Below are 13,273 nucleotides of genomic sequence, written 5' to 3' on the forward strand. Positions count from 1 at the left end.
TGCAGAAAGATTAGCAAAAAGTGGGGGGAATTTAAATTTTGTTATGATTGATGGAAATTCATAAATGAAGGGTAATTTTAAACTCAGAAAGACAGTAATAAAATTAGAAGGAAGTTTTGAAGTGTCTTGCAGTCAATCTAAGGGAATTAAAGTAGGGACTTTAGTAGTCCAGCATGCCTTTTAATACTTCAGTTCACATATCATTTATGCCTGTGCTGTGAATAAACATACAGTCTTGTGAGGCAGTGTATAAAGTAATATGATCGAGCAGTGATCTTTGTGTTAATGAGTCACATTTTGGGTGGGCCAGTGTTGGAGATTGATCCCAAGGCCTCACACATTTTAGGCAGTCGCTTTATCATTGACCTAACACTCTGCCCTTTTACTTTGTTTTTGAACTTAGAGCCTCATGCTTGCTAGGTTGGTGCTGTACCACTTGAGCTACTCTGCCAGCCCTTTTTGTGTTGTTTCTGAGATAGGATCTCGTGAACCATTTTCCTGGGCCAGCTTCACACTGCAAACCTCCTGATCTCTGCCTCCCAAGTAACTAGGATTATAGGCGTGAGGCAGAGCACTGTGTTGAAGAACTATTTTTAAAATTAAGATAAAAGGAAGCTAGGTGTGGTGATGCGCACTGTAATTATAGCTCTTTTGGCAGTGAGATTAGGAGAATCATGGTGCAGGCTAGCCCTGAAATAAATATGAGACCCTTTTTGAAAAATAACTAAAGCAAAAGGGCTGGGAGCTTGACTCAAGGGGTAGAGTACTTGACTAGTAAGTGCGAGAACCTAGTACCAGTCCCCCTCTTAAAAAAAAAAAAGATGAAGAATATGAAAATTAGTAGTAGTCCTGAGCAGTGGAACTATTGTCTGGGCTGGCTTTGAACCCCAGTCCTTGTGATCTCTGCCTCATGAGTAGCTAGGATTACAGGTGTAAGCCACCAGTGCCCAGTTAGAATAGTTTTTTATAAATGCAATTATTGAATTAACAGAATAGGTATATGGTGCATGCCTGTAATCATAGTACTCAGGAAGCTGAGGCAAAAGAATCTGAAGTTGAAGACCAACTTGGCACACTGAGACTGTATCTCAAAAAAGAAAATAAAAATAGACATGTTATTAAGGTTAGTCATAAATGAGAGCATTTGAATTTGTGAAATCACTAGTTTCTTTTTATTTTGTGCTTATTGGGTTTGAACTCAGAGCCTCATCCTTGCTAACCTGGTGCTCTACCATGTAAGGCACAGCCTAGCCCTTTTTTCCTTTAGTTATATTTTTAGATAGGGTCTCATATTTTTGCCTGGGGTCACCCATGCACCAAGGTCCTCCTATCTACCTAGTCTTTGGGATGATATGTATGCACCATCACACCTAGCTTATTCATTGATACAGGGTCTCACTACCTTTTTGCCTGGGCTGGCCTCAAACTGTGGTCTTCTGATCTCTACCTCTTGAGCAGTGGCTTACTGGTATATGCCACTGTGCCTGGCCATTAATTCACTACTTTGGAGAAGAGATATCAAAACCCTGTGAGTGACAGGACAGTGCTTGTTATGCAGCTTATGTGAAATGTTTGAGTCTAGATTTTTGAACTAAGTTAGTTTAAATTTGACTTTCAGTATTTAAAGCTACTGATATGTGTGTGTGTGTGTGTGTGTGTGTGTGTGTGTGTGTGTGTGTGTGTGTGTAAAATACATACAGGAATATAGTATGTAGTGCTTCTGCTTAGAAGGGATTTTAGGCAGTAAAAGTTACTTTAAATATGATGTTCTCCACTCCCTTCTCTTTCCTCTTCCCTTTTCAGCAGGGTCTCACTATGTTGCCTTGTCTGAAACTCTTGTGCTCAAGTGATCCTCCTGCCTTAGTCTCTCTTTCACTTTTACAGTATTGTACACATTGTTATTGTATCTGTAGGAAGGTATGTGACTAGGTGCTTTGAAGTACTTAGTTCCCCTGTTTCTGCCCCAATATTATGTGTTGGTCATTATGCCTCTAGGGTATAGGTTCATTAGCATTATTTCTGTGTCATAAATAAAGGTTGCTCTCAATTCACTTCCTACTGCCTTGGTATATGGTGTCCATATGTCACTTTTATTGAATTGAGTAAATTCCTTGAAAGACAGTAACACTACTGGCCAGTCTTTATAATAAAGATTACACACACATTCTGCCTTTTAACTGTTTTTCAGTCTGTTATGGAGAAGTTTTGTGTTCTGATACAGTCATTTTAGATTGATTCTCTGCTGGTAATCAAAGGAGCATCAAAAGTTGAATTTATTGGCTTTTAGAATGCCTTCATGTAACATATTTTACCTTAGTTATTTTAACTTGGTTTGTACAAATTTGTCCTTGAAACATTTATCATGGATGAGAGCTCCCTTATGTCATCATAGTTTCATGATTGATCACATGAACCAAAAAGGTAATCAAGCAAATATTTTTAAAATTCTGTACCATATTATATGCTAGAGGAAAAATGTCAAAACTGTTGATGCATTAGCTGATTTGGGATATGTTTTATTTTCTTATATTGATATGCTTCTATTAGATAAACTATGTAACTGCACCATGTTGCATAATTTTATCTTACATATTTATTTTATGGGGTTGTGGCTCAAGTGGTAGAGTGCCTGCCCTGACTTCAAACCTCAGTACTGCCAAAAAAAGAAAAAAAGATTTTTGTATAAAGTAGTATATCATACTTCATGCATTTTTTTTCCACTTATGTAATTATTTTGAGATTTGTCTATGCTGTTATCAGTAGTTGGTTCCTGAATGAAAATGGTAAATTACCCTTAGGTCTGTTTTAATCACTTGTTCCATATACTGCTTTCCCCCTTTAGCAAATAGGATTTGGTTCTCATCAAGCATAATTTAAATCATAATGATTTTACAATTTGGTAATTTTTTAAAAAATACAGTGTCTTATCACAAATGAATTTCTGTGCTGTTATATTGAATTTACAACCATAATTTTAACAGGTTAAGAAGCCTCTCAAGGTGGTGAGTTATAATTTACATTATTTATAATTTGACAAGCTTTTGTTTAGCTTAGTGATTCTGTCTTATTTTGTACATTATATTTGTGATACATGTACGTAAATACTTCCACATATAATGCATAGTCATGTATGTGTGTGCATTTTTTTCTCTTAGGCTAGGATTCACATAAGCAACATTAGTGAGTTAAAAATGTACACACTTTTGCATACTTCATATTTCTGACATACAGTTAGGGCACCTCATATTCTTACAAGCACTATAGGAGTATGTCCTTTTTTATTGAATCTTAACAGCTTCAGATCTTCCCATTTTCAGACATCTTTGTCAGTTTGAGAGGTGACAAATGATAGTTCATTTAAATGTTATAAAAAGGAATTTAGCAAGTAAATGACTAGAAGAATGCTTAATATTGATAAAATAATGTCATATTTTGCTTATAGAATTAGCAAAGGTTTAAGGGGACTATCTCCTTTTTAGCCTTTTAATCTTTTTTCTTTTTAATATTTTGAATTATTTGGTATGGAAAAATTATGAAACTTGCTTTTTATGGCAAAAAGAATTTGGTTGTAAGAAGATTGTTTGTATATAAAGTGTTATTATTGTTCTGAGTCACATTTGACCATAGCTAAATATCAAGATTTTTTTTTACTAGTCAGAAATTTAAATTATAGATGAAAATCACATTTATACCTGGACAGGTATGTTTAATGTTGTAATGTTTAACTCTGGACAGAGAGGAGTGCTCTGGCGTTAGTGGGTAGAGGTCAGGATGCAGCTAGACATCTACACTGTTCATGACCGCTTCCCATTTAGGAATTTTCTAGCCCTGCATGTCAGCGGTGTCACTTCTGAGGTACTCTTAGCTAGAATGATTAAGATTAATTGATTTTTGTGTTTACCCAGCTAGTATTTATTGAATACCCTCTATAGGACTGCTGTATGGGCTGGTAGAAAAACATTTACATGAAAGTAAAAAAGAACAAATTGTATTAAGTGCTTAGAAAGGAGAGAAATGGCATAAAAGTGGTAACAGTGATTTTTATTTTGGTATGAGTAGAAATACTGAGAAGTTGGCATTTTAGGTGATACTTGTAATATGGAAGAGGATTCACTTTTTTATGGATGGTGAAAAGCAAAAGCATAAACCTTCTCAGAAATACCTGTACAATGAAAACTATAAACGTTGAAGAAAGAAATTGAAGAAGACTACAGAAAATGGAAAGATCTCCATCCTTATGGATTGGTAGAATCAATATTGTGAAAAGCAATGTACATGTTCAGTGCAATCCCCATTAAAATTCCAATGACACTCATCACAGAGACTGAAAAGTCAACCCTAAAGTTCTTGTGGAAGCACAAAAGACTTCAAATAGCCAAGGCAATACTGAGCAAAAAGAGCAGCGCTGGAGGTATCACAATACCTGACTTCAAACTATGCTACAGCGCCATAAAGCATGGTACTGGCACAAAAACAGACATAAAGATGAATGGAACAGAATCGAAGATGGGGATATGAATCTACGAAGCTATGTCCACCTAATTTTTTACAAAGGCACCTATTTTGTATGATGGAGAAAAGACAACCTCTTCAACAAATGTTGCTGGGAAAACTGGATTCTGCATGCAGAAAACTGAAACTAGATTCATGTGTCTCACCCTGTACAAATATCAACTCAGTGGATTAAGGACCTCAATATGGCTGGAAACTGAAACAGCTGCAGGAAGTAGTAGGAAATACGCTGAAACATAGACATAGGCAATGACTTCCTAAGTAGAGCTCAGCAAAGAAGAGAAAGGATTAACAAATGGGACTGCATGAAACTAAAAAGCTTCTGTACAGCTTAAAAAATAGACTAGACTTAAGAGACTGTCCACAGAATGGGAGAAATTCTTTGCCAGCTCTTCATCTGATAAGGGATTAATACCCAGAATCTACAAGGAACTCAAAAAACCTCAATCCCCAAAGAATCATTAACCCACTTGAAGAAATGTGCACATGAATTGAACTGGGGATTTTCAAAGGAAGAAGTACAAATGGCTAATAAATACATGAAAAAGTACTCAACTTCCCTGGCCATAAAAGAAGTACAAACCAAATATAGATAGGTAAATAAGTAGTAACATTTATAGTATTGTTTTCATGATTTCTCATTAGGTAAAAGTACTTGGAGACTGGATCCTGGTTGTTACTGATTAACAGAGAAGGCTGTATATGCAGGGAAGCCACAAAATGCAAATGGGCAGAAAGGTGGACTGCGCCCTATCCGATGCTGAAATAAGAGTACTTATTGCCGTTAGGCCTTTGAAATGAGCCATGTGATGCATATGAAAACGTGTGTAAAAACTGTTCAGACCTGGGCAGAAGGCTTCAGTGGGAGAAACTGACACAGTAGTTTGTAGAATGTTTTCTTCACTATTGTCAGTTGACACTTACTATGGACTAGGTATTGTTCTAAGCATGTTATGTATATTAACTCATTTATTCCTTACAACAACCATAGGAGGTGTAGGCATAGTTTTTTCCCCCCCTGTATTAATTGGTGAAACTTGCATAAAGTCATTCAACTAGTAGAGGTTGGATTTGAATTCAGTGCTCCATCGTTGACCTTCATTGATTACTGTGTTGCAGGCATTGGTGCCAAGTGCTTATATTTGTGGCATTATTTAATCCTGATGAGAACTTTTATTTACACATAAGGAAGCTATTTGGAGAAGTTACGTAATTTGAATATAGATTTATCTGACTTTAGTTTGTGTAAAATACTGCATTTTACTGTGTGAAAGCCGCATTCTTTTGTTGGACTCTCAAAGTAAAAGACACTTCAACTTTTTTTTTGGTCTCAGGGCTTTTTTGAAAATCTGATGAAAAGTACAGATCTAATAAGCAGAACAATAACTGTACAAACATAAGGGTTTTTTTTTTTGTTTTGGTGGGGTGTTACTGGGATTTGAACTCAGGGACTCTATTGCTTGAGGTACTCCTCCAGCCCTAATTTTTTTGTTGTTGTTGTTATTCTTTTAAACTGCAGTTCCAATAGAGTTCAAGGAATTTCATGGATTCTCTGTTGTATTCTTTAATTAACCCTTTTGCTGTGTTAACACTCCATTCCTGATTCCTAATGTATAGAAGTAGCTCAGTTATGGTCGACAATGTGTCAAATGGACAGATACCTTGTTGAAATTTTGGGTTGAGGTTACAGTTAACCGGTGCGTGCCTATCTTGCATGAGGACCATTAAAAAAAGATTTTACTTGCCCTTACATCTAAAGTATCTTTTATAAAACCAGACATGGTGGTGCACATCTGTAATCTCAGCACTCTGGAAGCACAGGCAGGAGGATTGTGGGTTTGACGCCAGCCTGGGCCAGTGAGTTTTCCAGGCGAAGTTGAGGTGTATAGTGATGCACGGTTTCAAGGTGCCCAGCTACTGTGAATTCTTGTTCTCCAGGCTTTAAGAAATTCAAGTCAGGAACAATGCAGAGTTACAGGAAGTCTTTATTGGCACAAAGCGAAAGTAAAGACTGCTTGAAGAGTCAAACAACAGGACCTAGAAACTGGTAGTCTGTTTCTCCTTTTATTGCTCTTTTAGCTCTCCGTTTATTTCCCCTTCCTACAAAGTTCACTAGTCCATGTATTTAGAGCTTCTGCTTCTTGATTGGTTTTGTCACCTCATTCTCAGCACATTCTTGCTGCAGGTAGAGACTTTTGAGAAAAACCACTAGCTTCTTATTGCCAGCTTGCAGGCTGGCGCTTTGTGGCTTCTCTTGCTGCACCTCTAGCTACACAGGAAGCTCAGCTAACCAGGCTGTCAGCAGGGCTGTCAGATCAACTTTGCAGCAAGGTCTTTACAGAGCTGATGGTATTATTGACCTCAGGTCGGGGTTATTCCCTTTCAGTAGTGAGACCATGTCTTAAAAAAAAAAAAAAGTACTTATTTGTGTATTTGTGGTTTTGAGCTGAATATATAGCTCAGAAGTGGGGAACTTGTGGAATATGCATAGGCTCTGGTTCTGTCCCCAGCACTGGGGAAAAATGAACTGTGATTCTTGATTACCACTTAGAATATATATAGAACAATGAGCAAAAGAATATTTGATTTCTTTGTCCAATAAGCATTTATTTAGAAACTTTGTTTAAAAAAATCCAGAAAAATTAATTAGATGTAGGTTTCAATTATTTCTTTCAGAATTGCTCAAAGGAAAAAAAATTACTCAAAGGAAGAGACTTTGAAAGGCCAACTCAGACTTTTTTTTTCTCTTGATAGTTTTAGTAAAAAACGAGATGTAATATTGAAATGAAATGTATGACTAAAGATTATTAGACTCAGGTGGATGGGAAGCTTTCTGGAAGAAAAGTCATTAACATGTGTTTTAAAAATGGTCAAACATTTTATCAGATGTGTTAACTGTTTTCCAGCAGAAGCTAGTCAAGCTTGACCCAGTTGGCGGGGGTTGGGGGCAGATTTCTTCTTTTTTGTTATGTGTTGGGCTAGGTTCTGTGGAAGAGAAAGTAGTAGAAAAGAAAGGTGTCTCATTTTGTCTGCTTACAAAGTCAAAAAAAAAAAAAAAGACATGAAATGTGCTCACAAAAGTGGGAGTATAACTGAAATAATTGGAGGATAGAAATTATTTAACCTTTCACCAGAAGTGATGAAAGTCAAAGCCAAATAGTAACACTAAAAAGCACACTCTTTTGACTTAGACAAAGCTGACACTCCAGTGAACCAAATCAGTGTTCTTTCTTCCAAAGGTCCCCTACCCTGAACCATAGCCTATTCATTCTTAGGCTTTGGAGTGTCTGTTTGCCAGGCATTGTGCATAGGGCAAAGGATATAATGTGGCTTGACTTCAAGTTGCTTGTCATCCAGTGGGAAGGCTGGATAGTATAGTGAGCTAGATGCTGGTTAGAGGTAGGCAGAGAATGTCTTACAGTTCTTAGCAGTGTGGAGCAGTGTTGTAAATCTCAGTCAACAGGATCTTGAGAAATTTTTTTCATGAAAGGTAAGACTGCGCCTGAGTTGCTTAATGATAAACAGAAGTGTACAGGTGAAGAAGGTGTATAAGTATGTGAAGTTAGAGGAATACTAGGAAACTAATAAAAAGCATCACAATATATTGTTTCTTGAATGTTGAAACCCATAAAGATTATTAGAAGGAGTGAATCAATTAAGAGTTAAATTACAGCTTTAAGTTGGAATGCTGCTAGAAACTAGAAGTCATAGCTAATTGTGTGATGGCAAATACAAGGCAGAAAATGTAGAGTCGCTAAGTGCTTTATTGACAATTCATGAATCTTAACTATATTTTTACATAAAAGTTGATATTCACAATGCTGAATTTGTGTGATCAAGAAAAAATTGCATCGAAATCACATTTAATGCACAGTGTTAAAACATGCTCATCCAAAAGTTATATGGAGAAAATAAATTACTTATTTAAAGAGATGAATTTTTAGTTACATGGAAAATCTAAGTGTATAGAATGTGCTAGTCCCCAGTTACTTCAAGTTTTTATCATAAATTAATATAGATATTCATTAAGTGCAGTGGGAATGTAGTATAAAGTAGAGAACATAGTAAGTCAGATAAGTGCAGAAAGCACGTTTTAGGGTGAAGATTTTGTGATCTTGTTCCTGTCCTACACAGCAGGAATATAGCATACCCAGATGTATGTCCAGTAGTGTGTCTTCTGCTAATTTGAACTGGGAATCTGGACTGAAAACAGGAGGCATACCATTAGGTGTATGAATGCTAGTGAAAGCTTGTCATTGTTGTGTTTAGGTCAGGGGTTGTTAAACTTCAGATGCATCAGCATTACCTGGTGTGCTTGATAAATCACTATTGCTGGGGCCTCATCCATAAATAAGTCTGCAAGAGGCCTGCAGGTTTGCATTTTGAACAAGTTCCACTGTAATGTTGATGCCTCTGGTTTAGAGACACTCTTTATGCAAACCTGTTTTTCTCTCCAGTCTGTGTAAATGAAAATTAGGGTAGGAATCATTTCAGTCCAAAAGTGTTTGTCCTTCATGTATATGCTTAATACTAAGATTTTAAGCCAATAGTGTAAATATTTGTAAAATTATATACAGTAGTTACTGTTTTTTGAACCCCTTATATACCATACATTGTGAATTATAACTTATTTAGTGTGTTAAATAGATTTGTGTGATAGTCTTAATTTAACATTTCACTTTTACAGAAAAAGAGCAATTACATGCTCTCTGTGTAGTAGTACCATAAATGCAAACTAAGGTCTCTGACTCCATGATCAATGCTCTTTTATTGGTGCTCTTTGGCCTACTCATAAGATACCTTTAGTCTCTACATATATTCCTTGTTTAAATTTTTGTCCAGAAAGTGATGATCTGTGACAGCTTCAGATTGGGGACTTGGACCTATGCCAGAACAATTTTTTTATTTTATTTCATTTTTGTGGGACTGTTGTTTGAACACAGGACTTTCCTCTTGCAAAGCAGGTACTCTACCACTTGAGCCACATCTCCAGTCCATTTTTGCTCTGCCAGAGCAATTTAATGCTGGGATTTTAATGATATGTTTGAGTTTTGGTTATTTTTAGTTACCCAGAGCTCTACTGTACCTTGGATTTGGAAACAGTTCTCTTGCCTTGGATCAGTTACATATTGGTTTATTAGTAACTCAGTGAAGAACTGCAGAAGAAAAGCAAACCATAAATTTAAAAAAGTAAATTTTAAGATGGGAAATGACTAATTCTGTTGCAGTCATTATGCTTTCTGCCTAGCTTGAATGATAGTGCACACTACCTCGTCCAGCTTCAAATGTTTTTCTTAGGACCACAGGGGGAGTGGGCTATAAAATAGATAGCCCTTGAAAAAGTAACATGTTTATTTCCTTTCACTCAAGTGGAGTGTTACTGTTTTTTATCTGTAGTTTTACTGAATGATTTGGCTTAGTAGGATTGATAATCCTTAATGCTCCATGTTTCTTTCTTCAATACACTGGTTCTTGGAATCTTAATTTAGCTCTCCAGGTTGCTATTAACAATGAAAAAAACAAAAATCTATTGATAATCTTCACCTTCTCTTTATGCTGTAAGGCAGCCCCTGGTCACCTGAGGTGATCATGAGTTGATATACTCAATAAATTTTATGCCAAAATAGCCATATATTAGGTCATGAGATTTGGTTGAATTAATAACAATGTAGTATTTATGCTTAACTGCCAAGTGTCCACTTGTCCATAAGCATTTTAATAAGTACTCGTTGAGTCCTACTCCTGTCCATAAGGACTGTAGAAAAGCAAGCAGATGAGAATCACAGTGCTGCTTGCTCTCCATGGCTACAAGAGCACAGAGATTGCAGGGGCTTGTTTTCCTCAGCTCTAGCATTGACTTAAGTTAGACTGTATAGGCCAGGTTGGAAACTTCACTACCAGGTTCAAAACAGCAGATTTTATTCACTATGAAATTAGTATATGCCTGCTAGGAATATAGATGCCCAAAGACAAGTATAACAGGGAAAAGTGATGCATGATTTTTGCTAACATAAGGCTCTTGCCATGCATTTTGACATGTTTTTTGAAATTTATTTTGCTGTGTTAATCAGGGTACCACAAATTGTCTTCCTGCTTCCTTAGAATTAAAGCATAAGCATTTACAAAATGTTTTCCTAATTATACATTTTAAATATTTAGTTATTTGCTCATGATAAAAGTGAGAGCACACAAGGGAGGGGTGAGGATAGGTAAGACACCTAAAAAACTAGCTAGCATTCGTTGCCCTTAATGCAGAGAAACTAAAGCAGATACCTTAAAGCAACTGAGGCCAATAGGAAAAGGGGACCAGGTACTAGAGAAAAGGTTAGATCAAAAAGAATTAACCTAGAAGGTAACACCCACGCACAGGAAATCAATGTGAGTCAATGCCCTGTATAGCTATCTTTATCTCAACCAGCAAAACCCCTTGTTCCTTCCTATTATTGCTTATACTCTCTCTACAACAAAATTAGAGATAAGGGCAAAATAGTTTCTGCTGGGTATTGAGGGGGGGAGCGGGAGGGGGTGGAGTGGGTGGTAAGGGAGGGGGTGGGGGCAGGGGGGAGAAATGACCCAAGCCTTGTATGCACATATGAATAATAAAAGAAAAATGAAAAAAAAAAAAAAAAGAAAAGATAAAAAAAAAAATATTTAGTTATTTGTTTCCCAATGTGCTTTTTTAAACTGTTATACGTAAATAGCAGACTTTAAAGATTTTTGTTTTTTTTTCTGATTAATATCAATTACTAAAAAAGTCTCCCAAATCAACTAAAATAATGAAACCACCTTTTTTTTTAGGGAAATGCCTAAATTATAGAGAGAATTCTTCCATATGTTTTATATTTTTGTGGACATATAAAATACACACATAGAACTTTTTAAAATCTATAGTTAAAAATACTGTTTATGTGTTGTTTTTTTTGTGTGTGTTGGGGGGAGTATTGGGGATTAAACTCAGAGCCTCACACTTTTTTTTGTACATTTTTATTAGCATACATTAGTTGCACAGGGGGTGTTCACTGTGACTTTTACATATGTGCTTACAATGTACCTTGATTAGATTTACCCCTCCATCATACTATGAGGGTTTTTTATTTTAATTTTATCATTTTTACATTTACTCACATGTGTGTACATTGTTTGGGCGACCACCTCCCCCCGCCACACTTACTAGGCATGTACTCAGGCACTTGAGCCATACTCCACTTTTAGTTTAAGGAATTATTGAGTTGTTTTTGACTATCTTGGGTTCCACCCTCCCTCCTTTTTTAGCATTATAAGCAGAGAGACCATATTGATTACATGAAGCAAGTGAGTACAGCGTGGAGTATGCATCAGTTAACTTTGACCAAATTGATGCAGAAATAAGTGACAGCTTTGATATGTACCTTTCCTCTCATTTCTGATTTAAGCCTTTTCCTATTTTCATTTGCTAATTTTTGTTAATTAGGTTAGCTGTTACCTGGAACTTTGATAATGAACCTACCCTAAGACATTTCTCTGGTCCCAATTTCTCTTCCAGTCTTAGATCCATAGATTCAAGTGGCCTTTTTATTGTTCCCATTTGAATATTTATTAGGCCTCTAAAACTTTACTCTTAATTACCTCTTCTCGGTCCATTTTGGCTCTTGTCTGTATGTCACAGCCATTCATTTATTCATCTAATAGTTAAGCCATAATTTTTATAGCTCCTGAGTAGCTGGGATTACAGGTGTGTGTCACTAGTGCCAGTTTATGCATTTCCATTCTTTTACTTTAAGACTTCCTGCTTGCTTAGTGAGGCCCTGGGTTGGATACGCAGTGACACAAAAAATAAAAGCAAAAACACAAGCGGATAAAACCTCAAGGTTTTATACTTGTTTTCTCTGACATGTAAATTTTTTTCTATTGGCATATTAATATTTTGTTGTTGTCTAACAAATCACCATAAACTTAACAGCTTAATATAACAACCATTTAGTATCTCAGTTTCTATGAGTCTGGGCACTGCTTTGCAGGGTCTTAAGCTTAAAATCTCACCAGGTTGAAATTTTTAGTGTTGGCAAGTGTTTTAATATCACTTCCATGCTTATTCAGGTTTATAGACAAATTCATTTTCTTGTGGTTGTGGAACTGAGGTACCCATTTTCTTGCTGGCAGAGCTGCTCTCACCTTCTAGAGGTTACTCCTCAGGTTCTTGGTGTGTGGCTCTGTGACAACATGGCAATTTTCTTGGTCTTAGAGGCCAGGAAGATAACATTGTTGCTGATGTTTCATTGTCTTCCTTCCTCCCTTCTTGCCTTCCTTCCTTCCTTCCCTCCCTCCCTTCCTTCCCTCCCTCCCTTTTTCTTTCCTTTCTCTCTCTGTTTCTTCCCCTTCCTTTCTTTCTTCCTTTCCCTTTCCCTTCTTTTTTGAGAGAGAGAGAGAGAGAGAGAGAGAGAGAGAGAGAGAGAGAGAGAGAGAGAGTGTGTGTGTGTGTGTGTGTGTGTGGCGTTCTGGGATTGAACTCAGAGCTTGCTAGGTAGGCTCCCTACTACTTGAACCACCCCACCAACCTCCTCCGCTGCCCTTTGAACAGCTCATTTGATAAGCTCAGGCCTGCTCAAGATGTTTTCTTTTGGTTAATTCACATTCAAATTACTGACCTAATCATTGGGTGGTATCTCTTTATATTCACTGGTCTTACCCATTCTTTATTTTTTTTTGGTACTGAGGTTTCAACTCAGAGCCTTGCACTTGTTAGGCAGGTGCTCTACCACTTGAGCCACACCTCCAGTCCTTT

At 36.7% G+C, this 13,273-nt stretch overlaps 1 protein-coding gene across 38 annotated transcripts in view; it reads left to right on the forward strand.

The window, feature by feature from the left end:
* Positions 1 to 13,273, forward strand: part of Eif4g3 (eukaryotic translation initiation factor 4 gamma 3) — a 269,231-nt gene that overhangs the window by 67,340 nt on the left and 188,618 nt on the right. For 3 of the 38 annotated variants that reach the window (XM_074081102.1, XM_074081115.1, XM_074081116.1), the window contains exon 3: positions 2,982 to 3,002. The exons of the other annotated variants lie outside the window; for them this stretch is intronic. The gene's annotated coding sequence lies outside the window, so the exon portion shown is untranslated. The remainder of the gene's footprint in view (positions 1 to 2,981; positions 3,003 to 13,273) is intronic. 38 annotated transcript variants of the gene reach the window in all.

This window comes from Castor canadensis, chromosome 7, assembly GCF_047511655.1.
Source record: "Castor canadensis chromosome 7, mCasCan1.hap1v2, whole genome shotgun sequence".
NCBI classification, from domain to species: domain Eukaryota; kingdom Metazoa; phylum Chordata; class Mammalia; order Rodentia; family Castoridae; genus Castor; species Castor canadensis.